At 43.8% G+C, this 12,215-nt stretch overlaps 1 protein-coding gene across 1 annotated transcript in view; it reads right to left on the bottom strand.

The window, feature by feature from the left end:
* MCF2L2 (MCF.2 cell line derived transforming sequence-like 2) overlaps nt 1-12,215 on the bottom strand; it is a 235,619-nt gene that overhangs the window by 45,553 nt on the left and 177,851 nt on the right. The gene's annotated exons all lie outside the window — the stretch shown is intronic.

The raw sequence follows: 12,215 nt of genomic DNA, 5'->3' as shown, positions 1-12,215 counted from the left end.
AGGAAGAGAAAGAGGGCTTGTTCAGAATTCTTTTTGAATAATGCTCATTGATATCGTTCCCCCTAGTAGCTCATCTACTTAGGTTCGGGCCATCCTGCTCTACTGAATACCCAAGGCATGTCCACACACGCTGGTGTCAAGAAGAAATGGTAAGGACAGAGGACTCAAAACCCACTTGTGCAGCCAGTTAATGAATCTGGGTGGACCATGGAGCCTAGAGGTCAAGAGCACAGACTTGGGAGTTGGAAATATTAGGCCTGAATCCTTGGTAGGAAGGTCTTCTGACTTCTCTACTGTACATGTGGATTCCTAGAGCTTCTCATTACCCTTCTATTGTTTCATTGCTCACTTCAAGATCTTTGACCCCCCTGGATGTATTTTGCTGTACCCGGGGTTAGATGGATGTCAGGCATGGCCCCTGCCCTTGGCATTGGATGTTTCAGTGTGACTGCTTTTCTTAAGCCAAAAGACTTCAGTTCCTTCTGCTTCCTATTAGGAAGGGAGGCAGGTGGAGGGTGTGGTCGTCAGAATTCTAAGATGGCCCCCAAGATTCCTGGCCCCTGGAATACACATACCTTCTCCTAGTGAGCCAATCAAACACTAATTTAGGCACTGCAGTGAAGGTCCCAAATCAGTTAACCTAAAGATGGGCAGATTATTCTGGGTGGGCCTGTCCTAATCACATGAACTCTTTAAATCTGGGTCTAGAGGTCAGAGACGAGAAGTCAGCCATATCTGAAGCAAGAGAAGAATTCACATGAGGGGGATCCTCCTTTGCTGTCTTTGGAGATGGAGGGGACCATACAGCAAGGGATGTGGGTGGCCTCTAGGAGCTGTGAGAGGTGCCTGGCTGATAGACAGCTAGGACACAAAGATGTCAGTCCTACAATCACAAGAAATTGAATTCTGCCAGACGAGCTGGAAGAGGTTCCTGACTCTAGACAACTGAGTCAGTCAACACCTTGACTTTGGTTTTGTGGGTGCTGAACAGGGAACTCAGTCATACTGTGCCTGAACTCCTGCCCCAGGGAAACTGTGAACTAACAAATGGTGTTCTTTCAAGCTGCTAAGTGTGCGGTAATTTGTTATTCAGCAACAGAAAATTAGTGCAGAGAGTGGGGCCAGCCCCTACAGCTATCTCCAAACTGTTTTCTTTCTCTCATCAGGCTGTGTGGCCACACTCAGGCTTCCTTTTAGGGCTCTGAGTGAATAAGTGCTTGTACAAGTGTTCACACATGGAATACATACATTTATGGATTCCTGTGATCTGCTGGCTAGTTAGCTACTAAAGCATTAGCCTATCTATCCCAGTAAAGGGTTTCTTTTCTTCTCAAAAAAAGGGATACGTCAAAGGGCAAACAATCCAACAGAGAAAAAAATGTGCAAAGGACACGAACAGGAAATTCACATAAATATACAAATGGCCATTAATCTTATGGAAAAAAAAAAGTTCCACTATACACATAATTCCACAAAGGCGTATTAAAAGAGAGTGACGCTTTTCATCTACTAGAACGGCAGCAATGTCAAACCTCGATGGAAGACTGATGCGTGAGGGTGTGGAAACACTCTTAATTAAACATTGGTGGACGTGTACATTTGTGTGTGCTCTTTGGAGGCTAATGTGAAAATATGTCAACAAAATTTAAAATATAGTACTCTTGCACTCAGTAATTTCATTTCTGGGAATGTTCACTGTTTGTGATTAGAACAATAGAACTTCAACAACAACCAGATAGAAATTGGGAATTACTTAAATGTTCATCAATAAATAATGGACATACATATAATGAAATATCATGCAGCTGTTAAAAAGAATGAGGTTGATTAATTCATGCTGATATGACCAAGTTCACGTATCTTAAGTGCAAAAAAAAAGAAGCCAGATGCAGAAGTATGCGAAGTCTATTTGTGTCTGTGTGGGGGGAAAAAAAAAAATGAAACCCATGCCATTGAGTCGATTCCGACTCCTAGCAACCCCATAAGATTTCTGATAATATAAATCTCTACTGAAGCAGATTGCCACCTCTTTCTCCCACAGAGCCACTGGTGGTTTTGAATGGCCAGTCTTTTGGTTAACAGTCGATCGCTTTAACCACTGCACCACTAGGGCTCCTTATATTTATGGAAAATCGTATATGGTTAGAAAACGTATGGAAAGAAACTTCAGATGTTGCTAACAGTGATGGGTTTTGGAGAGTGGTACTAAATGCTAGAAATAAGGTAGGAAAATTTCTAGAGTTTACTCTAGACCCTTCTCCAATACTTTTTTTTTTAAACATTTACTGCTTCTAGAATGTAAAAAAATGGTTTACAAGACATTTTAAAATGAATGTTACTGGAGGTAATGACATATAAATCCTATTTGAGAGATAGAAATAAATTATACAACTTACATATTTTATAGCACAATAATTAGTCATTCTTAAAATAATAATTTTTCTGTTGTTGTTAGGTGCTGTCGAGTCAGTTCCGACTCACAGCTGCCCCATGTACAACAGAATGAAACCCTGCCCGGTCCTGCGCCATCCTCACAATCGTTGTCATGCTGGAGCCCACTGTTGCAGCCACTGTGTCAATCCGTCACACTGAGGGTCTTCCTCTTTTTCGCTGACCCTTTACTTTACCAAGCATGATGTCCTTCTCTAGGGACTAGTCCCTCCTGATAACATGTCCAAAGTATGTGTGATGAAGTCTCACCATCCTTTCTTCTAAGGAGCATTCTGGCTGTACTTCTTCCAAGATAGATTTGTTCATTCTTCTGGCAGTCCATGGTATATTCAATATTCTTTACCAACACCACAGTTCAAAGGCATCGATTCTTCTTCGGTTTTCCTTATTCATTGTCCAGGTTTCCCGCGCATATGAGGCAACTGAAAACATGACGGCTTGGGTCAGGCGCGCCTTAGTCTTCAAGGTGATATCTTTGCTTTTTAACACTTTAAAAAGATTTTCTATATATTCATAAATTCTTGCTATAAGACAAGACTGATAATAGACAGGATACAATATCAAGAAGTATACAAACTGTATATAAAAAGTTGCTCTAAGTACACACTTCACTAACAGTTACTGAGCAAGAGATTCCTTTGTTTTTAATAAATTATCCTGAAATGAAGACAGTTGTTACATCAGAAGGAAATGCAGGCCTTGACACTGATCTTTTACAAGCCACGATTTCATATAGGTCCATAGTAACAGTTAAGCATTCACAGACAACCAGAGTACAGTCAGCCTCTTATGTCCTTAGGAAGCACCGGGCTTCACCAGCCTGGCAAGTCTACCTCAGGATATATTGACTATTGAATGATGTTAGAAGGCAGAAATAACTAGGTGGTGGGCAGAAATAAATCTTACTATCCAGCAGGTATGTAGGAACTTGAGAGTCTTAGGAGCTTTGGGGGATCTGACTCATGAAAATATTCATAATTTAGAAGAGGAAAAAAAGCCCTCGACAGCCCAAGTTCCAGGTTATGGTTTGGAAAATAGTCTAGCAACATCATGCAACTTCCTCATTTTCCCAGTTGGAGTGCCATGAATAAAACTGCAGTGACAGGAATTCCCCTAAACACGGAGAGTTGACATTTCAGTTCAGCTTTAAAAAAGAATCGCTCTCACACAGCCTTTTTCCTTTCCTCTCCTTTTTTTCCCCTTTCCAATAAATTTATATAAAAGGAGATCATTTATGACTCAAGCTGATGTTTGCCTGCTTTGTCATTCCAAAGCACGTAACTTTCTTTGTAGGAAACACTCTCAAGAATTTCCCACCTGAAGTCATCAAGTATAAATGCTGCAGATACAGAACAGAAAGCACAAGAGTCCTTGAGTGATTTAAAAACCTTTAAAGACCAGCCAAAAAGCATTAGGTTCATTTACCAAACACCTGTTGAATCCCTCCTTTGAGCCAGGTCCTTGGGACAGAGAAACGCTCTCCAGTCCAGCCCTCAGTAAACTCGCAGTCTAACGGAAGACGTGAAAAGCAGTGACTCTTACTGCAGCATGGTCACGAGCGTGGTCAGGCTAATACAGCAGGGTCGGTGCACGGGGGGTGCGGGGGGCACGTAATTAAGCTGCGGGTTGGGGAGAGATTGCCAGTATTGAGTGAAGTTTAAGCACAGTTTTGACAAAAGTGAGTGAGGGGAAATGAAGCGGGAGTGAGTCCCAGGTGCTGAAATAACACGGAGGAGGGAGCAGAGGCAATACATGTACAGTGTACCTGTGCCTTAGTAAGGTTCTCTGGAGAAGCTGGATCAGGAAGACGTGTGTGTGTGTGTGTGTATGTGTGTGTGTGTATTATACATTTATGTGTGTGTGTATATATATTACACATTTACATATGTGTGTGTGTATATATATTATACATTTATATGTGTATGTGTATATATTATACATTTATATGTGTGTGTATATTATACATTTATGTGTGTGTGTATATATTATACATTTATATGTGTGTGTATATATTATACATTTGTATGTGTGTGTGTGTATATTATACATTTATATGTGTGTGTGTGTATATTATACATTTATGTGTGTGTGTATATATTATACATTTATATGTGTGTGTGTATATATTATACATTTATATGTGTGTGTATATATTATACATTTATATGTGTGTGTATATATATTATACATTTATATGTGTGGGTGTATATATATCATACATTTATATATGTGTGTGTGTATATATATCATACATTTATATGTGTGTGTGTATATATATTTACATTTATGTGTGTGTGTGTATATATATTATACACTTATATGTGTGTATATCTATTACACATTTATATGTGTGTGTGTGTGTATTATACATTTATATATACGTGTGTGTGTATATTATACATTTATATGTGTGTGTGTGTGTGTGTGTGTGTACCTTCACCATCCAATCAATTCTGACTCATAGCAACCACATACGACAGAGTAGAACTGCCCCATAGGGTTTCCAAGCAGCGCCTAGTGGATTCAAACTGCCCAACTTTTGGTTAGCGGCCATAGCTCTTAACCGCTTTGCCACCAGGGCTTGCTCTCTGTCTCTGTATATGTGTGTGTGTGTGTGTGTGTGTGTGCTCTCTGTCTCTGTATATGTGTGTATGTGTGTGTGTGTGTGTGTGTGTGTGTGTGTGTATGTATTTGGAAAGAGATTTTGAGAAAGTGGCTCATGCAATCGTGGGGGCTGGCAAGGCTGAACTCCCTAGACTAGGGGACAAGCTGGAAATTCCAGCAGTTTTGTGTCCCCAGTTGGTAGGTCACGCAGTAGGGGACAAAGAGAAATTCTGATGGAATGTCTATATATAGTCTTGAGGCAGAATCCTTCCTCGGGAACCTCTGGTTTTGCTCTGAAGGCCTTCAACTGATTGGATGAGGCCCACCCACACTGTGTAGGGTAATCTGCTTTATTCAAGGCTAACTGATTTAAAAGCTAATAGCATGTAAACATTTCATAGCAAAATCTAGACTAGTGTTTAACCAAACAAGTGGACAGTATAGTCTGGTCAAGCTGACACATAAAACTAACCATCACAACCAGGTACTTGCAAGTTCTTTGATGGGGCTAGACCAACAGTCCAGTAGGTTCATAAAATACTAGAAGCAGATATAACCTTAAAGTCCATCCAGTTCAACCTCTGATTTTACAGATGAAAAATCAGAGGCCGAGAGCCAGGAAGTAACTTACACAAGGCCTACTGCTTTGGTCAAGTTCTTCCCACTACACTATGTTGTCACTCTTGGCCTAGGTTTGAGGTGTATCTAAATTCCTGTTTGCTGGTTTTTAAATAAAACACAAATTAACATGAAACTAGCATGGTGTTATAAAAATACTGGGTTTCAGGAAACTGAGGCTCCTATGCTGTTTCTACCACTAGCATACTGGGTAACCTTGAGCAAGTCCCTTCTTTTCTCAGGGCTAGATAACCTTGGCTATCCCTTGGTCATGTGATATTGTTCTGATGGTCTCTTGTTTTTCATTTCCACAAGAAATGAAGCAAAGGTCATTAGGCTCTCTACTCATTTGTAACTTCAATTAATTAACTAGTTAATGGGTAACTGGCATGTTAAGTAGAGATGGCGGAGAGCAGGGGAATTAAGGTGGGCTGGAGAGGGCTTGGAGAAGAAGAAATATGAACTGTCCTCTGTGAGAAGCAGCATCTGCCTAGGAAGACAGGAGGATGTTCCAGGGAGAAGGAAACATGAGCAGGGGCTTGGAGTCATGCCTAAATGTTAAGGCCTTGAGGGAACATGGCACCAGAGCAGGGTTTGGATGAGGAGCCTGGGAGACAGAGGGGACCTGGATCCAGGAGGTAGTAGTCACCACAGGTGGAGTATGGATGCTCTGCAGGAGGCCGGTGGAGGGTTTGGGGAGATGGGTCTGGGGAGATGGGCTTGGGGAGATGGGCTTGGGGAGATGGGTCTGGGGAGATGGGTCTGGCAGTGGCCAGCGGGAGGGATAACTGTCTAGGAGCCTGTTTCAGGAAGCAGAGAATAAGGTCCTGGAGTTCAGACTTAGGGAACGTGTTCTTCGTTTTCCATCCTTCTTCTGTATTGATTAGGTGTTCCATAGTTGCACCATGAGTTCTCAGAACTGTACATGACTTCACCTATGGTAACAACACGAAGTACCAAAGACTCCCACAATGATCATGTCAACACCCATCCTATGTGAAGCATTAAGTGAAGATCTGACCAATATAAACACCTTCCCGGTTCTTGGGGGACGAAAAGGTGAGAGTTTGGCTCAGTTGCTGAACTGCCATCCATTCCCTCCTCTGCCCTTTTGGACCTCAGTTTCCATCTTTTGTCTTGTTTTAATCGGAACTTGTTTCGTTTTCCTGATGGTTTTAGAGAAATTATCTCAGATCCTTTTTGGGAGAGGGTAGGGGCATAAATAAACTATTAATAAAGTTTATCCGAATGGACGGACTTCAATATCACATTATACTAAATAACGAAAAAAACAATTTTATGCACACAGCCATTTTTGAAAGTGAGATTGATTATAAATCCAATCCCATGAATCTCAATTCAAGTTAACGATTCTCACCTTTGTATAGCATTTTTGGGGTTTATGAAGGTTTTTTTCTGTGTATTTCCTTACTTGGTCCATTGGATACCTGACAAGGAGCTCCTCCAGAGCAGATGTCCTGTCTTATTCATCTTTGTCCCCAGTGCCTTACAAGTAGGTAAATTCTCAATAAATGCTCATTGAATGAACGAACAATAGATTTAAGGAACAGATATCAATTCTGTGAGCAAAAATAGGTACTAACTGTTACCTCATTTCACAAAAGAGGAAATTGGGAGGTGCAGCATTGAATGACTTGACTGAGGTCAACCTGCTGGCTGGGCACCACCAGCAAGAAGTCCAGTCCAGGTCTTCTAGCTCTCAAACCTGTCACAGGGGAATGATGTGCCAAGGCCAAATGCCAGCTCACTGAAACAGTCGCCAGTTTCTGACTCTGCAGTATAGCTCCACAGCACAGCAGCCACACAGGAGTGAGAGGAAGAGCGCTGGCTTAAGCAGCCCTCCTCCGTTTATGCCTGGGACTCCAGGAATCTGTGCTGAATCTCAGGAACACAGGGCACAGACACATCTTCAATCCAAATACAACAAGACGCTGTGTGAGAGACTGCTGGTATACCAAGGCACTCCCTGGAGTACTGCTGAAAGGAAACCCATCATTGCTTCAACTCATAGGAAAGGGCAGTACTGCTAATAATCCCAACAGGGGTATCCAAGGAACTCAACAATCTTCAGTTACAAAAAAAAAAAAAAAGGGAGTTGTGAAACATTTAATAAACTTCCAGTTTGTGCAAAGGAAAGAAAATTCCCCCAAATAAAAAATATGTCTATAAATGTTGAGAAGAGACACACTGCTTTCTCTGCCCTGTGTATCTTTTTGCAGACCCATTCGTAATTTTATCTACCCAGCAAATCTCCTATTATTCCATTGATCTCTTTTCTCCAGAGACCAAAACCAAAACAAACCGTAGCCGTCGAGTCAATTCTGACTGATAGTGACCCTACAGGACAGAGTAGAACAGCCCCACAGGGTTTCCAAGGAGCACCTGGTGGATTCCAACTGCAGACTTTTGGTTAGCAGCCATAGCTCTTAACCACTACGCCACCAGGGTTTCCTTTCTCCAGAGAGGGCTTATTTATTTAATGATACAAATATATCTCTCAGGGATATTGCTCTTTCTACGGCTCCTTCCTTAGCCCTAAATCTGCAGGTCAACGAGGTGTTAATACTGGGCGGTTACAACTTTAGACCATCAGACTAACCAGGACCAACTCATGCAATTTATACTGTTTCAGGCCACATGGATTTATCAAGGACTTTAGAATTGGCTTCTTAGAAGTACTGTTACCAGAAAAATCTCAGTGTAGCAAAATGATTCCTAACTCTTAACTAACAGTCCACTTACCTTAAATAATACTCAATATAAAACCCAGACAGACTTTTAACTGCCTTTTCGAAGTGGTTTGAGTAGCATTTGAACCATGTAAGTAAGCTCCATAAAACAAGCTATGAGAATTTAGTAATTATTAAGAAAAGGGAAAGAGAGAATTATATTTTAGTTGTCCCTTAAATATCAGCATATCCAAACTTAATGAAATGCCATATTTCCAGCACAGACATTGCATCTGGCCCTGGCATGTAGCCCCCACAGCATAGTCAGTAACTATTCTCTGCACATTTCCACAGGCTCTACACTTCTTCCTTTCCTCTGTACCGCCCCATCACAGGACTCTGATCGTTTTGCTCAGTTTAGATAGCTGTGGCAAGGTTGCGTGCCAATTGCCTTTTAAAATGTGTTAATCATTCAAACATTCAAGATCCCTACAGACATGTCACTCAACTTGAACATGCTCTCCTGAGTAGGAGAGACAGAGGTGGCGTTAGAGGCAGCCTCCGGGAACCTGCACAGAACCCTGGACACACCTGGGAGTGTGGAGTCAGCGTCTCATCTGCAGGTGGGGAAGGCAGAAGAAATGCTAAGACCCGGAAGGAGGAGAAGGAGACCCGGTCATTGTCACAGTTGCCATCTGTGCATCTGCGGGATCGAGGAGAACCCTGCGCTGGCCTTGTGCTCCCGTTCCCTGTGGGGCCCTACTGAGTGCTGGACTGGCCCACAGGAGGTGCGCTGGCATGGGAAGGAGGTAGTCAGCTCCCCACAGAGGAGAGGAGAGTGGGACAAGAAGGGTTTTTAGAACAGCCTGTGGTGAGGCCTCTGTGCTGTGAGTTAGGCTTCTTGGAAGGTTCTCCGAATGGCCTGTGGTGAGGCCTCGGTGCTGTGGAGCCAACCACAAGGGTCAGTTCCCTTTATCCTCTGGGTCTTGATGTATTTGGTATGGTTGTCTCCAACTGCCAAGGTCCTGGCACCAGGGAGGAAGCTGAGTGGAGCCACACCACAGAGGCAGCAGCAGGGCTGCAGGGGAGGGGCTGTGTGGCTCCCCTGGCCACTTGTGGCCCTTGACGGCATCGAGGAGAGGAATGCAGGGAGCCATTGTGCTTGGGTGAGGCTTCTTGGAAGAGACGTTTGGACATTCAGTGAATACGGGAAGTGCTTGCCCCAATTCAGTTCAGCTCTCGTTTCATCGGCATTCACTCTGTGCAAGGCATCGTGGCGGGGAGGTGGGGTGGGTGCTCTGAGGGAGTCGGAGGTGAGCAGGACACCGTCTCCTCCCTCGAGAGCTCTGAAGACTCTCAAAGAGTGGGGAAAACAGGCCCACAGATAATTGATACAAGTGCTATCAATTGTTATTTACATTAACACCCTGGGCTGGGTCCACCCTAGAGAAGAAAGAGGATTCTGGGCTGTGAGGCATTCAAGTCCCATCACTCACTGTTCACAAGAAGCATGTATCTAGATATTCCTTTTCAGACACGTTCAGCCTAAGATTTATTGGGCTCTTCTCATGAAGACACTCAAGTCTGGAGCTCAGGATCTGGGCTAGAATACACACGTGGGATTCAAGGCAATGGATGGGGTCCCCAAGGAGCAAGTGTAGAGAGAAAAGAGCCTCCAGGAAGGACATGTGTGTGGGTGGGAGTGGCTGATAGTGCAGTAAGAGGCAGCAGAGGAGACGCTGCATCATTTTAACGTGCGTTTTTACAGAAAATCTATTTCCAGAGACTTGAACAGAGGGGACTCTTGTGGCGGTGATGTTGGGATGCAGCATGAAGAACAGCTCACCAAGTGAGAACAAGCTTCCTGCAGCCCATGGGCAGAGGATATTGACCATTCATCCTGCCCGTGAGGACACCCCAAACTCTGCTCAGCACTTCTCCTGTGTTACTGTATTCAGTCCCCACGCCCCCTCAGAGGCAGGTGTTACCGGGAAGCAGAGAAGTCGGGTAACTGGCTGAGATCCTGTGATCAGTGGGAAGCCAGTCAGGATTCACCCAGGTCTCTAACACCTCAGGCCACGCGCGCATGCTCATCAGAACACAGGGCCTGGGCTGTGCCTGAATTCACAGGACATGGGTTTGAGTCTGTCAGTGTCTGTGAGGAAACCTCCTGACCCAACAGAGTGGGAGGAGTGACTTAGCTCAACAGTCAAGCCTGACTCTGTTGGTGTGCTCCAGCTGGGTTAGGCACGAAGCCTCTTCGCGGTTCCAGTGATGTCTGTTTCTCACCTGGGCCCCGCGTGCTCCCACCATCTCCTGCACTCAGGGTTTAGTTTTCTCTCCCCACAAAATAAAAAAACATGTTGATCCTCTCTCCTAAATCTGCTCCCCTCCTCCCGCTCCTTCTCTGCCTCATCCATCCCTCCTAAATGTAACATAAATCTCAACCCCTCTCATTTTTCAAGTCCACCATCTTGATGTTAGTTACTTTTTTTCCTAGTATTTTCCATAGTTCCCTACTGCTCTGCAAGGTAAATTCCTGACAGTAGGCCTAAGAGTCATTTACAAACCTAGTCCTTTAAAAATCCTAGCTTCCTTTGCTCACCAACAGGACTGTCCTATCCTCTATCTTCCTTTTGGTCAAGTTGCCATCATCCCTGTCCACTTTGTTGTCGCTGGGTGCCCTCGAGCAGATTCTGACTCATAGAGACCCTACGTGAGAGTAGAACGGCCCCATAGAGTTTCCTTTAAGGGAGCAGATCATCAGGCCTTTTTTCCTGTGGAGCCACTGGTGGGTTAGAACCACTGACCTTTCATTTAGCAGCTGAGCACTCTAACCATTGCACCACGAGGATTCCTTTCAAACCAGTTTATTCCCAACCAATTCCAAAATCTTCATGCCCTCCCTCCCCCAAAACATAACAGAGTATTTTACTTTATACATCAAATCTACCACCCTCTTCCCTTCCTTGTGGGGTGCGATGGACAGCCAGCCTATTCTGGGAAATCCTCCCAGACAGGTAAAGGGGCATCCCAGACCCCAGCACCCTTCCCTGTGTGGAAGGTGTGTGTGTTGGGAAGGGGGCACCAGGGCAGGCATTGTGGGCCACCCTGCCAGTCCCCAACATCTCTTATCCACATTCTCTCTCCTTCTCCCACCAAAAGTCCTGCATCCTCTCATCAACTTCACCACTAACTTCAGAAATCATGGATCTGGCTGGTGTGTTTATCTGCATGTATGACTATGGGCGTATGTGATTTTTATGTGTTTATCAATGTTTGGGTCAATGTGTATGTCCAGTGGGTACAGTCCTATTTATTTATGCATGTGAAACACACATGTGCTGATACGCGGACCTATGTGGGCCTAGTTCCAAATAGCGTGAAAGGAATAAAATGGTAATTGAACAGTTGCACTTAAATACACATACGATAGCTGGGATTACGGTCAGGATTTATATTTCGGGTAGGTAGGGAGGGGGAAACGTGCAAAGATCTGGTTAGAAAACCAAAAGGGAAGAACACGCTCAGAATTTCTCAACCTGAAAGAACTGAAGAAAAAGATCCAAGCCTCAAGTTGCAATAGTGAAGGATTCTATGGGCAAAATATTGAACGACGCAGGAAGCATCAAAAGAAGATGGAAGGAATACACAGAATCACTGTACCAAAAAGAACTGGTGGACATTCAGCTGTTTCAGGATATATCATGTGATAAGAATCAATGGTACTGAAGGAAGAAGTCCAAGCTGCACTGAAGGCATTGGTGAAAAACAAAGGCTCCAGGAACTGATGGAATACCAAGTGAGGTGTTTCAACAAACAGATGTAATGCTGGAAGCACTCACTGGTCTA

Source organism: Trichechus manatus, unplaced genomic scaffold, assembly GCF_000243295.1.
Source record: "Trichechus manatus latirostris isolate Lorelei unplaced genomic scaffold, TriManLat1.0 scaffold00092, whole genome shotgun sequence".
Taxonomy (NCBI): domain Eukaryota; kingdom Metazoa; phylum Chordata; class Mammalia; order Sirenia; family Trichechidae; genus Trichechus; species Trichechus manatus.
Note: the sequence above shows the minus strand (reverse complement) of the source record. Positions and strands in the feature narration are given on the sequence as shown.